Genomic DNA, 14,447 nt, shown 5'->3' with positions numbered 1-14,447 from the left:
AGGAACAGATGATATCTAGGGTTGACCAAGGCAAGTAATTAGAGAACACCTCAGGAGATGCCTTTAGAGAAAGAGCATGGGGGATTGTTTGCTTTCTGAAAGTATAGCTAATATACAGTAAGCAGAAATAAAACAAATCTAACTGAGAAAACATTTCTCACACAACTTATCACATACTAATGGGCTTCACAAAAGGCAGAAACATTTTATATTAGAGCTTGGAAAGTAATAAAGGTTTTACTTATCCAGAAAAATATTAGTGACAATTACGATTACATAGAATATCTACTTAAATAATACCCAAAACACTGAAAGTACAGTATGACGAGCTCCTTTGTTCACAAGAAACGTGGCCTCGTTTGTCCCAATATGGCTGGTAAGTAATTTCTCATTCATGAGAATAACTCTTCTAATTTTTTTTTTTTTTCCTTTTACTTCCCTGCCCCACTGAGATGAAACAGTTTCATCTTTGGTCTCCCTCTGCTTCATGAGTTCCATTTCTGAAAGAAGGCAGGCACTAACATCTATTATTTAGCAAGTTTCCTGACCATTTTTAAATCCTTCCTGTTGACATACGAATCCAAATACTAAGGTAGAAAATCGGTATTTTAGACTTGCATAGACTAAAACAACTGAAACTGGTTAGCCACTTTTTAAAGTTAGCATTAGTTTCTCAAAAACTAGAAAAAAAAGGAACTACCTCATTCTTCTACTTACATTTTCTCTCACTACAGTAGAAAGCCAACTTCTGCTGTCAAACATGTAAATTCTGGAAAGAAAAACATCAAAATGAATGTAATTATTAAGAAACAACATAGATTTTTGTAACAAATTCAGCAGAAATTCAGCTACCAAAGCATAGGCTTCTTTTCCTAACATAATGGGAACAACTGGTTTTTCCTTCACGAAGGAGAGGAACACCGCTTCAGCAATACTGCTGACATAACCTAAAGACCCGTTCATCTCAAGAAGTTTAACATTTGTTAAGAAAACTCTTGGAGCCCTCAGATCAGTTGTTCTTCTCTCCCTAGCAACACCTACATCCACACTGCTGTACTGCTACACACAAGACTGGAATTTTCTGTGCTATAAAGCACCCCTCAAAACACCTCCTTCAGCGCTCTCTAAGCACCGAAATTATTTCTGCTCAATAGTGTTTCTGATGTACGCTTCAATATCAAGGTATCTGTTTCATCAAAAGAAGTTACATAAACCTCCTACTAACAAGCTCAAGTGAGAGCACACCGCTTTTCTTTCTAGAAGGGTTAAAAACTTCTAATCACAAGTACTAAGGACATAAAAAGATTAAAAATGACAAATAACTCGCGCACTTCCATTCTGGAAAATGGTCATAATCTAACACACAAATGGACTTCACAACAAGTAGAAAAGACTTCAAGAAGTTTTACAACTTCCTATTTCTTTAACAGCACATAGTTATGATTATAACTCACTCCATGGTTTGAAATGCTCCTATTCTAACAGTTTGTGATTTGTCTCTACCACACAGCACAACCTGGGCTTCGAGTGATGCCAATGGACACCTGAATACACACCTTCAAAACCACTGCATCAAAACAGCAAAGGATTACTCTAAGCATAAAGCAGGAATGTAATGAAGCCAAGTCAGCTTAAATCACAGAGTCAGCCTGCAGCTTCATATATTTTGAACTGCAGAGCTTAGATGAAATGCAAGTTTATGACTTCAGAGTTCACTATTAGCTGGAAAATTTACAAACTACTTCAGTGTCTGGTATGGAGGTTAAGCTACTTAGGATATGGGTCATCCTCATCCAAGCCCATTTATAGATGAACCGTTTAGTGCTGTGATTATGAAACCACAGTGTAAGCAGTTTTGCTCATTAATGCCACAACACACTTTCAAACATAAAACAATAACTCACACTTAAAAGCCAAATTTCTCCTCCCTCCCCACACCCTTGAGGAAGCAAACACATCTGACATCACCATTATAAGGTCTGGGGGAAAAAAAAAAGAAAAAAAAAAGAGAAACAGCAATGTTCAACTTCCAGAGGTTGTGACAGAAAAATGTACCCACACTGCAGACATCATGAAGTGCAGTGAAATTCTGACAATTACCTAAAAAGTCAGCAAGTAAAATAACACTGGAATGCTAACAGCACACAAGTGCAAAGGCTAGAACACACACCATTACTGCCCTGTGCTGCACCCTCATTAATACAGGAGAGGTGTTGCAGAATTCTCATGCTTTTTGCAAAAAAGAAAAAAAAAAACAAACACAAACAAGCTGCTTTAATCAGCCTGCAGGAAGAGTCATGAAGCATATCAGCAAGCTTCTCCAGAAACCCCAGTTTGTTTCCAAAAGCAGGTTCCATTTTCAGCCAGGTGTGCTGGAAGCATCCCATGATGCCTGCAGAATGCAAGCCTGGCACTGAGATAGCTTTGCTTCTGCATTACAGATGGAGCTTGTTTAAGAACAAAAGTAGACAAACCACTTAAGAAAGATTTGAATTGCCACAATTTTCCATTTTTAGATAAAACGTAGCCTGGTAAAAGCAATATGAAAATTACAGGCCACTTCATTCCTTCACCACAGTACTGGCTCAGCAAAAAATCCTTATTGTAATGAACTCAATAAAGACTGTGCCTTAATCAGCCCTTATAGCCCTGCTTAGCTGAGAGTTTGAGGTTCTCACCATCAAGAAGTGGGATTTCTAAAACAGGAGAGAACAGGAAGGACCACAGAATACTAGAAGCATGGCTCAAGCGGTCAAACCATGATACCAAAACACCTGGAAGTCAGCCAGCCCTACCAATGGCTGTACAACCAGCATCCCCATGCCCACAGCAGTCTGCACCAAGCAATAAGGCATGGCAGCCCAGACTAAAAATACAAAATTGCAGTAACTCTCAGAAGGCAAAAGTACCACTGCTTCCAGCTAAAGCTTTCCCACTACAAGTCTGTGCTCTTACTGCTGTTGATCTAAGATGCTTTTGACTTGAATGTATTAAGCAGTCATACTGAGGCAAAAACTTAACCTGAAACTTGATCTCAGCTCCAACACCCACCAGACTGTAAGTCTCCATGCCTAAAAAACTTCTGCAGAAGAAACTATGGTTGTTTTTCCTGAAGGTTGGTGAAAGCAGGAGAGAGAAGAGGGAAGGATGAAAGAAAACAGCCCAGACCTCAATACAGTTACACATTTCAGAATCATTATCAAGTATTTGCTATTTTGTCCAGTATAAAATTGAGATGAAAATTAACCTCCTTGGCATTAGGAAGTTCAGAGCAGCACCTTCCAGTTTCAGCTTTCAGAGAAGGCAACAGCCATCTGAAAGGGACAGATCCTACACTCAGCAAGGATGGTTGTATGCAGGCAGACATTTACTAATTCAAGGTGCAGATGCTTTGTTCCAGCTACCAACCAACACTCAGCACCGCACTAGTCATCAAGCTACATGGCAGCTATAACATCAGCTGAACCAGTAATGGCAAGTTAGTTACCTTATAAAATTACTTCTAACAATTCTGTTTTCTTCTAACAGTCTGTTATTGCGGACTGTTCTGCAATAATAATCAGCTGTCTTAAAGCCCAAGGGATTACACGGCCTTCCCAAACCACTGCCAGTGACATGGAGTTCCAGCTATGCCACTGGCAAACAGTAATTAGAAGTCCAAAATTTAAAGCAGTGTTTCAGAGCTATTCTGTACATACAAAAATTATCCTCACAGTTTGGTTGATCAGTCCTCACTTTCAATCTAAGCAGTTTTATCAGATAGCGAGAAACTCAAAGGAGCAATAACACATGTTACAGAATACCCTTCAAGAGATCATTATGTTAGTTCAGAACTCTGAGTACGAACCCATATTTCAGAAGGTTAGAAGTTAACCTCATGTGCAAAATCCTCAGTGTGCCAGAGGCTATTATCATGTAGCAAGGCCACACAGAACATCTACTGAGCAATCATCCATCTCCAACTGGACCTGCTTTGCATAAACCACCAGCTTTTGCTTGCATACCCAGATTTTCTAATGCCTGAGGACTCATCGTTCCCTAGATTTGAAAATAAACCTTTAGGACAGTTTGCCATTCCCTCAAAATAGAATACTGATCAGCAGAGAACAGCAATGAAGATCATGGCAGGGACACACACTTAGAACACACAGCTCTGCAGCTCATGGCTGACTCCTTCTGCCCCCAACAGTGAATAAAAGCTGCCTTCATGGAAGACAGCATAGCATCCCTGTTGCCAAAGTACTCACATTTCCTGATCCTAATCCCGTGACCTACATTTAAAAAAAAAAATCATACTGATGTAATATTTAAGCATAAAAGTCTGGGCTGTAACAGGTCACTTGATTAATCCTTCCTAAATTCATCTGCAAGCTATGTGTATTACTAAAAATCTCAACTCTAGGAATAGCAGAGAATTTAATAAAAACAAGGGGACTATTGCAAGCACATACTTCTCAAGAAAGGGGTCTTATGAGATATCTGAAGTATAAATATAATAATTATAACTATTTTAACCTCAGGAATTCAAGTCAAAAAACTTTCTAATTGCAACTTTTCTGTCTCATTCAGAAAGAAATTCACATTTAAAAACACTTGAAATGTGAGTTTCTTGGTAAATGGCTGGCATAGGAAGTTAACTTATTTTAAGAACAAAAATGACAGTTTTCAGCATTTTTTAATTATATCAAAAGCCAGTATGTTACTTTCTACTGTTTTGTTCAGTATTATCTGTATGCAATTCTTCTTTCCAAAGAGCAACATATCTATCAGTGGACTGCATCAATTTTATCAAATTGGCCAGGTATCCCAACTGAGTTCTGACCTGCCTACTTTATAATTACAAATAACTACTGTAACTGCCACATCTTGCCTCAACAAAAACGTGTTAGTTCTCTTACAGATTGGAACTGATCCTGAGGAATAGATAAGTAGAGCATCGTTGGAAAGAAGTTATGCTACACCATGAAGGAAGAAAAGTATTTCAGTGGTCCTTAAAGCAAACAAGAAGTATTTTATAAGTATTTTATGCATACAGCAGATAAAAGACGACACAGGGATTAAAATATGGCATGATTTCCTTAATCTTTTTTTTTTTAACCAAAATAGATTGAGCAATACGTTCTTCCCTAGCCCTGCAATCAACATAATCCATCTTCAGTCAACGTGCAAGCAGTTCCATTAGTTTTCATTGCAATAATTTATACCACCTAGTGCTCATTGATTTCTCCCAGCAATTGCTGTGTTTTGATATGCACTGTTGATACAAAACCAGTTCAGCAGGAAGAACAAAACAAGGTTGATGGACTGAAAAGTAGAGTAACACAGGAGACCTCAGAGCCATCAGACTGAGAAGGGGTATCTGAGACCAGACAATGTAGCAATGCTTAATGTGATATGGAATGTAAACTTCAAGTACAACCCAGTGACAGTACCACAAGAGAAAGCACAAAGGTACAACAGGAAATACTTGTTTCATGCTTGGACATTCCTCGTTCTACAGTACCACATTAACCCTCATAAAACCCCTGGCATTACTCTTTGTGTACCAGCTGTATTCCTCCTGAAGCAAATCTGGTGATCAAAGTAAAGAGAAAATACTCAAATTAAAAAAAAACAAAACATTTATGTGGAGCCAGCCCACCCAGTACTACTGTTGTGCAGAACTACGTGGGTTTTCATGTGGGGGGGATGATGGGGAAGGCATTTTTGAGTTTGTTTTTACAACAGAAAACACATTAACTGTAACAGGCAACGTATCCATCATTGGGGTCCTTTAAAAACAGAAAAGGAGAGAGAGGCCTGTCTAAGGACAGGCCCTATACAGAATATTAAGGACTGCCTTGTGAACAACAAAGCCGTAGTTGTTTCCAGCTCCAGCTTCCCTCTCAGCTTGCTTCTAAGTTCCGTCATCTTCTGTACGAGCTGAGCTGCTCATTAACTAGGAGCTGATCTATCACAGTTTTACAGCACAGTGCCTGGCAGTAAAGTATTTGCCATCCTGGTTTGCTTCACATGCAAGATTATGAACTGGCAAGGCAGCAGAACAGCGGATGTCTGTGCTACCTTTTGCGACAGAGGGCAGCAATACCTGCCTTCCCCAGAGCGATCCCTTCTGACTTTAACTCACAACTGCAAGGATATAAAAGAAAAGAAACAAAAGATACTACAGGATAAATTAGACTGAGAGATCAGAACAAACTGAAGCAAGTCTGGAATTCCCCAAGGTAAGCATCCAGGTAAACACATCGACACTGCTAGCTTAGTGACGTGGCTTAATGCTTTATGTTCAATTCCCAGAGCAGCAAATAAGTAACACTGCATAACCAAATTTATTGTGAATTCTACCACCTGAGTTAAGGGAAGGAAAGAAGTCAGACTAAAAGCAAGTATGAGGACTACTGGGCTTCTTCTCACATCTAAGGACTTTAATAAGATTTCCAAAATGTTTTGAAGAGCTCTATCATACTTAAAATACATTTTTTCCTTACTCTAGGCAATCACAGTAGAAGTCAATGACTATTATAGTTTGAAGATTTTTCTTTGAGTAACACAGACTACAGTTTCAATGTATACAATTAAAAATTAACTCATTTGCTGTATAACTGAAAATTATGTATTTCTTCATCATTCATCCACAAAAATTTGACCATCCATTATAGTAGCTTTGGATAAACAAGAAATGCAATTCTAAATCCAAGTTTTCAGGCACAGCAGACCAACGCACCACTAACCAGATAGCATCTTAGTCAACCTGCAGCGAAAGTGCAGGACTACACAACCTGGGGCACAATTAAATTACCTCAAGCACCAAGCAAATCGTTCTTGATCTCCATACAGACAACTCCCTCATGACACAGACAGTAACATATCTGTCTGAATCTTCAGTGTTCTACCAAGTCACAAAGAGCATGCGACAGGAATGCCAAACATATGTTCCAACAAAGAGAGTTCTTTAATTAGTACACTATAATCTTATTTCAAGTACCAAAGGTTGCAGCAGACTATCACGTCTACTTTGTTTTTCTAGACAAACAGAAAAAAATTACCAGCACCACCACTCTCCAAACACATTTCTTTGGCTAACTGGAAAAGACAGTTCCAGGAACTGGAGAAATCCAGCAGGATCACAACCAGATTTCTCCTCAGCAACCTGAGGCACACACATACAGGCCTGCTTCATTGGGTAGTATTGTTTTACTTACTGAAAACAAAACGTGTGCTAAGTCTTGTATTACGCAGCTCTAAGTCATGGTATTTTATGTGCTACACAAAAGTTGACATAACTCATATTTTGAGATTCAAGTATTGCCGTGTTCAATATCTAACACATACCTCAAATCATTTGGTGTTAACTCAGATGCATCAGCTCAACAATTAAACTTAAAAGGAACAGAACTAATTCTATATATGGCAGGAACACTCGCTGCACTGATTTTCACTATGAAGATCTCACTAAAAATTAATACTACTATACACAGGTAAGAAAAAGTTTGAAGACTTCTTGTTAACGCTATTTACAAAGTGAACATTTCTACTTGCCTTTGTGAATTTTGCTATTAAAGGTAACCAAGCACTAAAAAAAAAAACCACAAAAAAAAAGCACATTCAAACCATCTTTTATTTTCAACCGTGGGGCTCTGACTTGCATCCCACCCCTCGCTTGTTTCTCTACAACACATAAATACCTAAAATAGCCCAGCAGCTCCACTGAACACAAAGCATTCTGATTTTAAAACAGAACGTGCTGGGGCAGTTCAATTTCTCTGCTTTCAGAAGCTGCACTCCCTCCCAGTTACAAAAGGACACCGATATTCAGGCAGCAGGTTGCAAGGCGTGACATCTGGATAGACAGAAGCATACTACATAATCTCCCAAAACATTTATAGGCTTAACAGCCTGCTCAGCAAAGAAAGCCCAGTAACCGTACCCTGCGTTACCACAGACGTTCCGATAAGAATGAGAAAGTCATTACAGTACCTTGCACACCACTAATACCAGGTGCTTCTATTTCAGTTTCTACTCACGTAAAGAATTACAAGTTCTTCTGTCAGAAGGGTGTTGGAAATTGGTTTCAGCATGTCACAAAAATCAAACAGCTTTCAGCTTACGCTTTGCACTTTGCCCAAGGATGAACAAAGCCCTCACTGATACATAAGCTGGCAAAATATTATATCCAAAAATCAGTCTGAAAGACTGCATGCAGGAGTCTCACAACCTCAATGATTTTGTTTTTACCTTTTTTCTAGAAGGAAGATTTTTTAAAAAGCTGTAAATAGTGTCAGAATCCCCTAAATAGCTTTTAATATTGTACTCCATTGTATCAAGCTACAAAAAATGATTTGGTACCTCCAATTATGGTTAATTAATATTTTCTCTTTTTTGCTTTTCTAGCAGGCATTGTTGCAATCCCCAAGAAGACAGCAAAATGATATTCTCATGTGAGAAAACACGATTAACATGATTGGCAAGAAGTTTTAAATGAACCTTCCTGTTTCTCTGACCAGTGTAGGAACACGCAGGAAAAAGCCAAAGTGTTTTGCTATCTAAAATTCAATTAATCTTTAAAACATATAAAGGGTATTTTTCTACTACACAAAGAACCTTTAGAAACTGCAATGATTTGACAGCCTGAAATCCTAACTAATCATACACTATAATGTAAGTGTAAATGTAAAAGACACTTTTAATGAAGCAGTTTCAAGGAAACAACTTATAGCAATGAATAGTATTTCTCATTAAAACGGCAGTTAGATTTTTAATCATTCTTTCTCTTCACTTTAGAACTAAGAATTATAAATACTAACAATGAAAGTAATTTGAAGATGTAGTCATTCTTCACTATCAGCACAGTCACAGAGCTACCTCATACCTCACATCCTTGAAGCTCCCCCAGATCACCTTCTTTAGGTCTTCAGACTCAGTTCCATCTATACCTTAGGATTCCAAAACTGCCAAGACACAGATCACATTCTGTCCTTCAATCCCACCAAATCAACAGATACCACAGTTCTTTTCTTTCTAAGTCTGAGACAACAGACAAAAACATCATTTTCAACAATCCCCAAGTTAAAAATACTCAGAAAGAATTTCAAAGCAAATTTACCTGAAGATTCCAGTCAGTACGAAATATCTGAGCTCTTGGTATCAACTTATATAGATTCAGCGTGCCCAAGGTTCAAACTTATGAGCACGTTTCTAACGCCAGCTGACCCACAGCAGCCATTTATACACACACTAAGACCACACTGACTTTGAGATACAGGGATTACTTCTGACCACCATCACAAAGGGCTGTACTTGTTTGCATAACCTTGCATTTCTCTTAGGATTGCAGACATGGATAATTACCACTCATGGGCTTACAAGGCTAACCTACCTGTTAATCCAAAGACAGGTCTTCTTGAAGGAAGGCTATTTTAAACTGGCTACAGTTACTTGCATCCATTTTCACAGGACTTAAATCTTGCAACACCTACATAACTGAAGAATTTGCTTAACAACTGCTTTCTCAAGCACTTTTCTCCTGTGTCCTCTCCTTTCCCACTCACCTTCCAATGAACTATAATTTCAATAACCAGTCAATGTGTAACATTTTGTGGCAGGGTCCTTATTTAATAACCTACGTTTAGGACAGCAATAAAAATCCAAGATAGAATTTAGAGTTACTTCCAAGACTCACTACAGCTTACACTTCCACAACATCCCTGTAGATGCATTTTTGCTTACACTTAATCTTCTGGGCAGTTGCATACAGCATCCCAGTGATGCTGTGCAAAAGACTTGGGTAGTGCACCAGGTCTTGGCTGCATCCAGATGGCAGATGAACGTTCTGAAGTCATTACTCTCCCACTGGGCTCAAAGAAGAACCAGCTCTGGGTGCCTAAGACCATACTGGGGAAAGCAAACCTCCTCCTTTCCAGCAAGTATGCTCGAGATTTCAAATGCAGTCTTCCACATAATCAGAAACATTATATTACATTTCAAGAATCTGACATCACAGCACATGTTATGCCACTTGACTAAACCTAATAGATAAATACATTCAATACAAATAAATAGATGCACAAGTTATTCATTGTAAAGAACAAAATTTAATTGGCCAACTGTTAAGAAAACAGATCAATAAAATATCTGATCTTAAAGTCCCCTTCAAAAGTATTTTTTTAGAATGTGTGACTTCCTTAGAAGGCTTCAGCATAAAGAGACGGTTGAAGTCTTCTGGTGCTTCACTAAGAATGTGATATTCTGCTAGAAAACCTATTCTGGAACGTTGACATTTTTGTCCTAAGAAGCCTTACTCAGTAACTCACGTTGATTTTGGCATTTCAAGTAAAGGTGCTGCTAGCAGTCAGCCCAGTGCTTTTAAAAGCCTCTTAACATTCTGCTGAACTACCAGTTGGCTCAGCTGTCTACGGATTCTGCGTACATTTCTGTTTGGTGAGAAACAAACCCAGGCACACAAATCTCTAGCACACTAGACACCCTGGGAAGAAATAATACATTGAGATGCTATGCTAAATAGAAAAATAAGGGCTTGGGGGTATTTTTGTTTTTTATGGTGACCTTGACTAATACAAACTACAACATTAACAGTGGGAAGAAAAAGACATTTTGAATGTACAATGCATTCTTTTCATTCTGAGATGGCACTTTGAGCCATCCCTTAAAAAATTCCATCTTATTTTCAATCACGTTTAACATTTAAAATCTCACTCGAGGTTATAGATATTTTTTCCCCAACATGAGCAGTAAAACACTGTAAAAAATACCCTACATACTGCCACGAACACAGGCATTAGAGACTCCAAAGAAGATTTGGCAAAGCATAATTCAACCACTTGAAAGCAGGATTTCTCTTTTCAACTTAGTGGTAACAAACCAGCGCTAAATGGACTTCTTGAAACAATACGGTATGCCATATGGCTAAAAGTGGATATTAAAATTGAGAATATCAATTACCAATCCACTAATGCTGAGAGCCAAAATCCACGGACAGTAAGAATTTAATCCAATTCAGTGACTACAACACGAGCCAAGCCTGACATACAGGAGACAAGTCTACTGCTGTTCTCCCAGGCAGCAAGGAGCTCCACTTTTCTACCGTAGCAACTACAGAACTAAATAAATGCAATGCTTTCTTAGTATTCCTAACTAAAGCAGTAGGCATAAGAATCTGCAAAAGCAGCATCAGTTCCATATGAACTGTATCTCATTTCACACTGTGATTGAGAAACCACAACTCCTAAGAAGAAACAGTTAACACTGAGTTGTTTCCCACATGACCAAACTGAAGCCTCCAAGCACCACGACTTCCTGGTATGACGTACTGCAGCTGACATCAGCCTGCTTCATTTCAAGAAAAAGCATCCTAAAAACACAAGAAAAATATATAGCTACTATAATTAAACGATCTCAGAATTAATTGTGTTAATTGAAAAAATTTCTTATTCTCAAGATATTAGTTTTAATTGTTCCAGTTTCAAGTTTTAATAACTGTAGAATGCTCATTGTTGGATGATATTAAGAATACAGCTACACAAAGTTCTACATTACTTCTTCATTAACCTAAGACTAAATTGCATTTGTTACTTACATATAAATTCTCATTAAGTCTAAACACAACATTTTCAGATTTCCATCTCCTAGGGTTTACTGAGGAATTCTGGATTTACACATTATCAGAAATATCATGGCAGGATGCCTGCTATGTACTGACCTAGCAGCTGTGCAAGGACCAGACTTGCATACATGTAATTTATCCTAAGATGAGCTCTCACTTCCTTCTACCCTTTCCAATCCCATGCTGAAAGGCCAAAGTACTACTACCAAAAAAACCCACAGTTAATTTCAAGTACATCAGCACATTAGAACTACCAAGCAGTGGAACTACCAGTTCATTGGAAAAGCATTCTTTTTAATATTTCATTCCTGACACACCACAGGAGCAATATGCATTTGGATGATTTCACCTTTCATTATTCCCCCCCAAACAAACACCACCACAAAGGAACCAACCATACAACCCCCAGCTGCAAAGTGGGCCTTCTCCTTTCTGTATGAAGGACAGCAGGGCTACGGCTGTTACAGTAAAGTAATAAAGCACTGGTTTATATGTAAAGTCAAAGATAAACACTACTAGAAAGCTTGATGTTACCAAGGGTTTGGAGGTCATCTGAATCCAGGAGACAAAACAGACATTTCTTCTTTTTTTCTATTGGGTTCTGTATTATTTTAAGCCTGAGCCCAGTATATATATTCTCTGGGTAGCCTGGTCTGGTGGTTGGCAACCCCGCATGTAGCAGGGGGTTGAAATTAGATGATCATTGTGGTCCTTTTCAACCCAGGCCATTCTAGGATTCTATACCAAATACTAACCAAGCTATTTTATTTAGGTTACCAAAGTTAAGAAGCTTGGAAGCATGCTGAAATCTCATCAAAATTATCAACTGAAAGTCCTTAAAAAAAAAAAATAATTCAAAACTATAATTGTTTAAATCTCCATAATATCTTACAGTACAGTATCTCAGAAACAGAATTGTTTTAATATCTCTAAAGCCTTTCTTACTCTTAAGAATAAAAATAAGAACATACATACAGAAGTATGGCAACAATTTTGGGCCAAAAACAGCCTAAAAAGCCTCTGCCCACCACAAGCACTGAGTGAGATGGGAGATTTCTACACTGCATGAAGGGAACTGCCTGCAGGAGACCTGGTTGTTACCTGGCCAGCAGGACTCAGCAGCAGCACACTGCCCTGGTAGGAAAGCCTTTGCATACCTGTCTTCTAGGTTTAAAATACCAATTTTCAGCAACAGGCTTAAGAAAACAAAGAACATATTGATGGTATTAAGCAGGCACGGCAAGGTTAAAAAAAACAAAACACAACAAAACAACAAAAACCTCAAAATTGTGTCACCTCTTTGTCCAGGAACAGCCGATGTGAACATTTCACTAAAACTATTTACTCCTCCCACCCAGTTCCTATGTGGAAAGGCTCACAAAAATGAAAAAAAATAAAACAAAAACCCACCAATTTCTTACAATAATCTCCCAAATGCTCGTCCTACCCCCAGTCCTCAAAAAAAAAGAAGCAAGCAAACCGAACGAGAAAGTAAATCTAAATACAATTACGAAATAAGATCGAGTTTGGCCAAGCTGTGGTGAGGAGGAGTTGAAAAATGAGAGCTGCCTTGCTGCAAACGCCATCTTGTTGCAGCTACTGGGCCCAGGCACAGAAAGATCCATTCATTCACAGCGAAAAGAAAATCAAACACACACCCTGGTTAATCGGCAGCCACCAAAACAACCACACTATTATCGTCCCTTCTCTTTCTCCTCTCCTAAAGCACGTAGGGGGGAAAAGTCCTTTAAGATGCCACATTTCAAACAAATTGAGAGCTGAAGAGCGTCTGCGTTTTCTGCATGCATTTCACACACATCGGCAGCGTTTTGTCTCGATGCACGCATCCTTGTGGCTGGCAGATCAGCTTAAAATACGGGATAAGTCTCACGATTAGGGGCAGCAAAACCTTTAATTTTTCGCTTTTCCATCGCCTCTCCCAGCTGAGCCACCAATTCCCCAGAGCTGTCCCCAGGACCCCTCGCATTCAATCCTTTCCTCCTATTTTCTGCTGTGGGGACAATGCATAATAACGTGGCATAAGGATGCCTTGTTTTAAACCAGTCCCACCTCTGACTGGAGAATAATACGAAACATCACATTTGTTAATATTCCAGATCTCCTTCGGGAATAATAAATTGACATATTTTATATCATTCTGATTTCCTTTTGGACAAGATTATTTCCTTAATTAAAACGGCGGGTTTTTTTTAAATGTACTTCACACCATTAGGAGAATTTCACACAAAACTGTAGAAATAACAATCCTCCCATTTAAAAACCCCATTCGATGGGTTAAAAAGACGACGAAACAAATCAGAATCAAAACCACCTCAATAATGATAAACCGGGAGCAGAAACGGCATTCTTAACATCTTCAAGGAGAAAAAGCTCCTTTTTCCTCTCGCAGGAAACACCCTCCATGATCTTCCTGACGGCTGCTAGGGGCACAGCGATATGCAGAGCGATGGGGGGACGAGGATGTGCCAACAAAACGCATCCTCGTTCCCATTTTAACGGGAACAAAACGTTTTCTGCCCGTCCTCCCCCCCCAAAGGACCCCACACGCAGGGCTGGAGACGTCTCACCCCTCGTGTGCCTCACCCTTCTCTCTCCGTCAGCTTTCCACCATTACAGCAGCCACACCACAGCTCCTTTTTCTTCACTCTCTCTCCCAGCGTTCCTCCCTCCGGTTCGATTCCTCTGGAAACTCACCGTTCCGCACCCCCAGCCCCTCTAACACAAGGCGCTACGGCCCTAACGATAATTAAAAATGGAACCTCGCAAAAATCCCAAGCTCCCCTCCCTTGGTGCCACCCCCACCTTT

At 39.1% G+C, this 14,447-nt stretch overlaps 1 long non-coding RNA gene across 1 annotated transcript; it reads right to left on the bottom strand.

Moving 5' to 3' along the window:
- Window positions 1-413: 413 nt before the first annotated feature.
- LOC116217413 lies at window positions 414-14,441 on the bottom strand. The gene is made up of 2 exons (XR_004161924.1): window positions 14,225-14,441; window positions 414-769 (listed from the first exon to the last, which is right to left on the bottom strand). It is a non-coding gene; the product is annotated as an uncharacterized LOC116217413 (long non-coding RNA).
- Window positions 14,442-14,447: the final 6 nt, after the last annotated feature.

The sequence above is a fragment of the Meleagris gallopavo genome, chromosome 23, assembly GCF_000146605.3.
Source record: "Meleagris gallopavo isolate NT-WF06-2002-E0010 breed Aviagen turkey brand Nicholas breeding stock chromosome 23, Turkey_5.1, whole genome shotgun sequence".
In the NCBI taxonomy this organism is placed as follows: Eukaryota; Metazoa; Chordata; class Aves; order Galliformes; family Phasianidae; genus Meleagris; species Meleagris gallopavo.
This window is presented reverse-complemented; position numbering and strand designations above follow the sequence as displayed.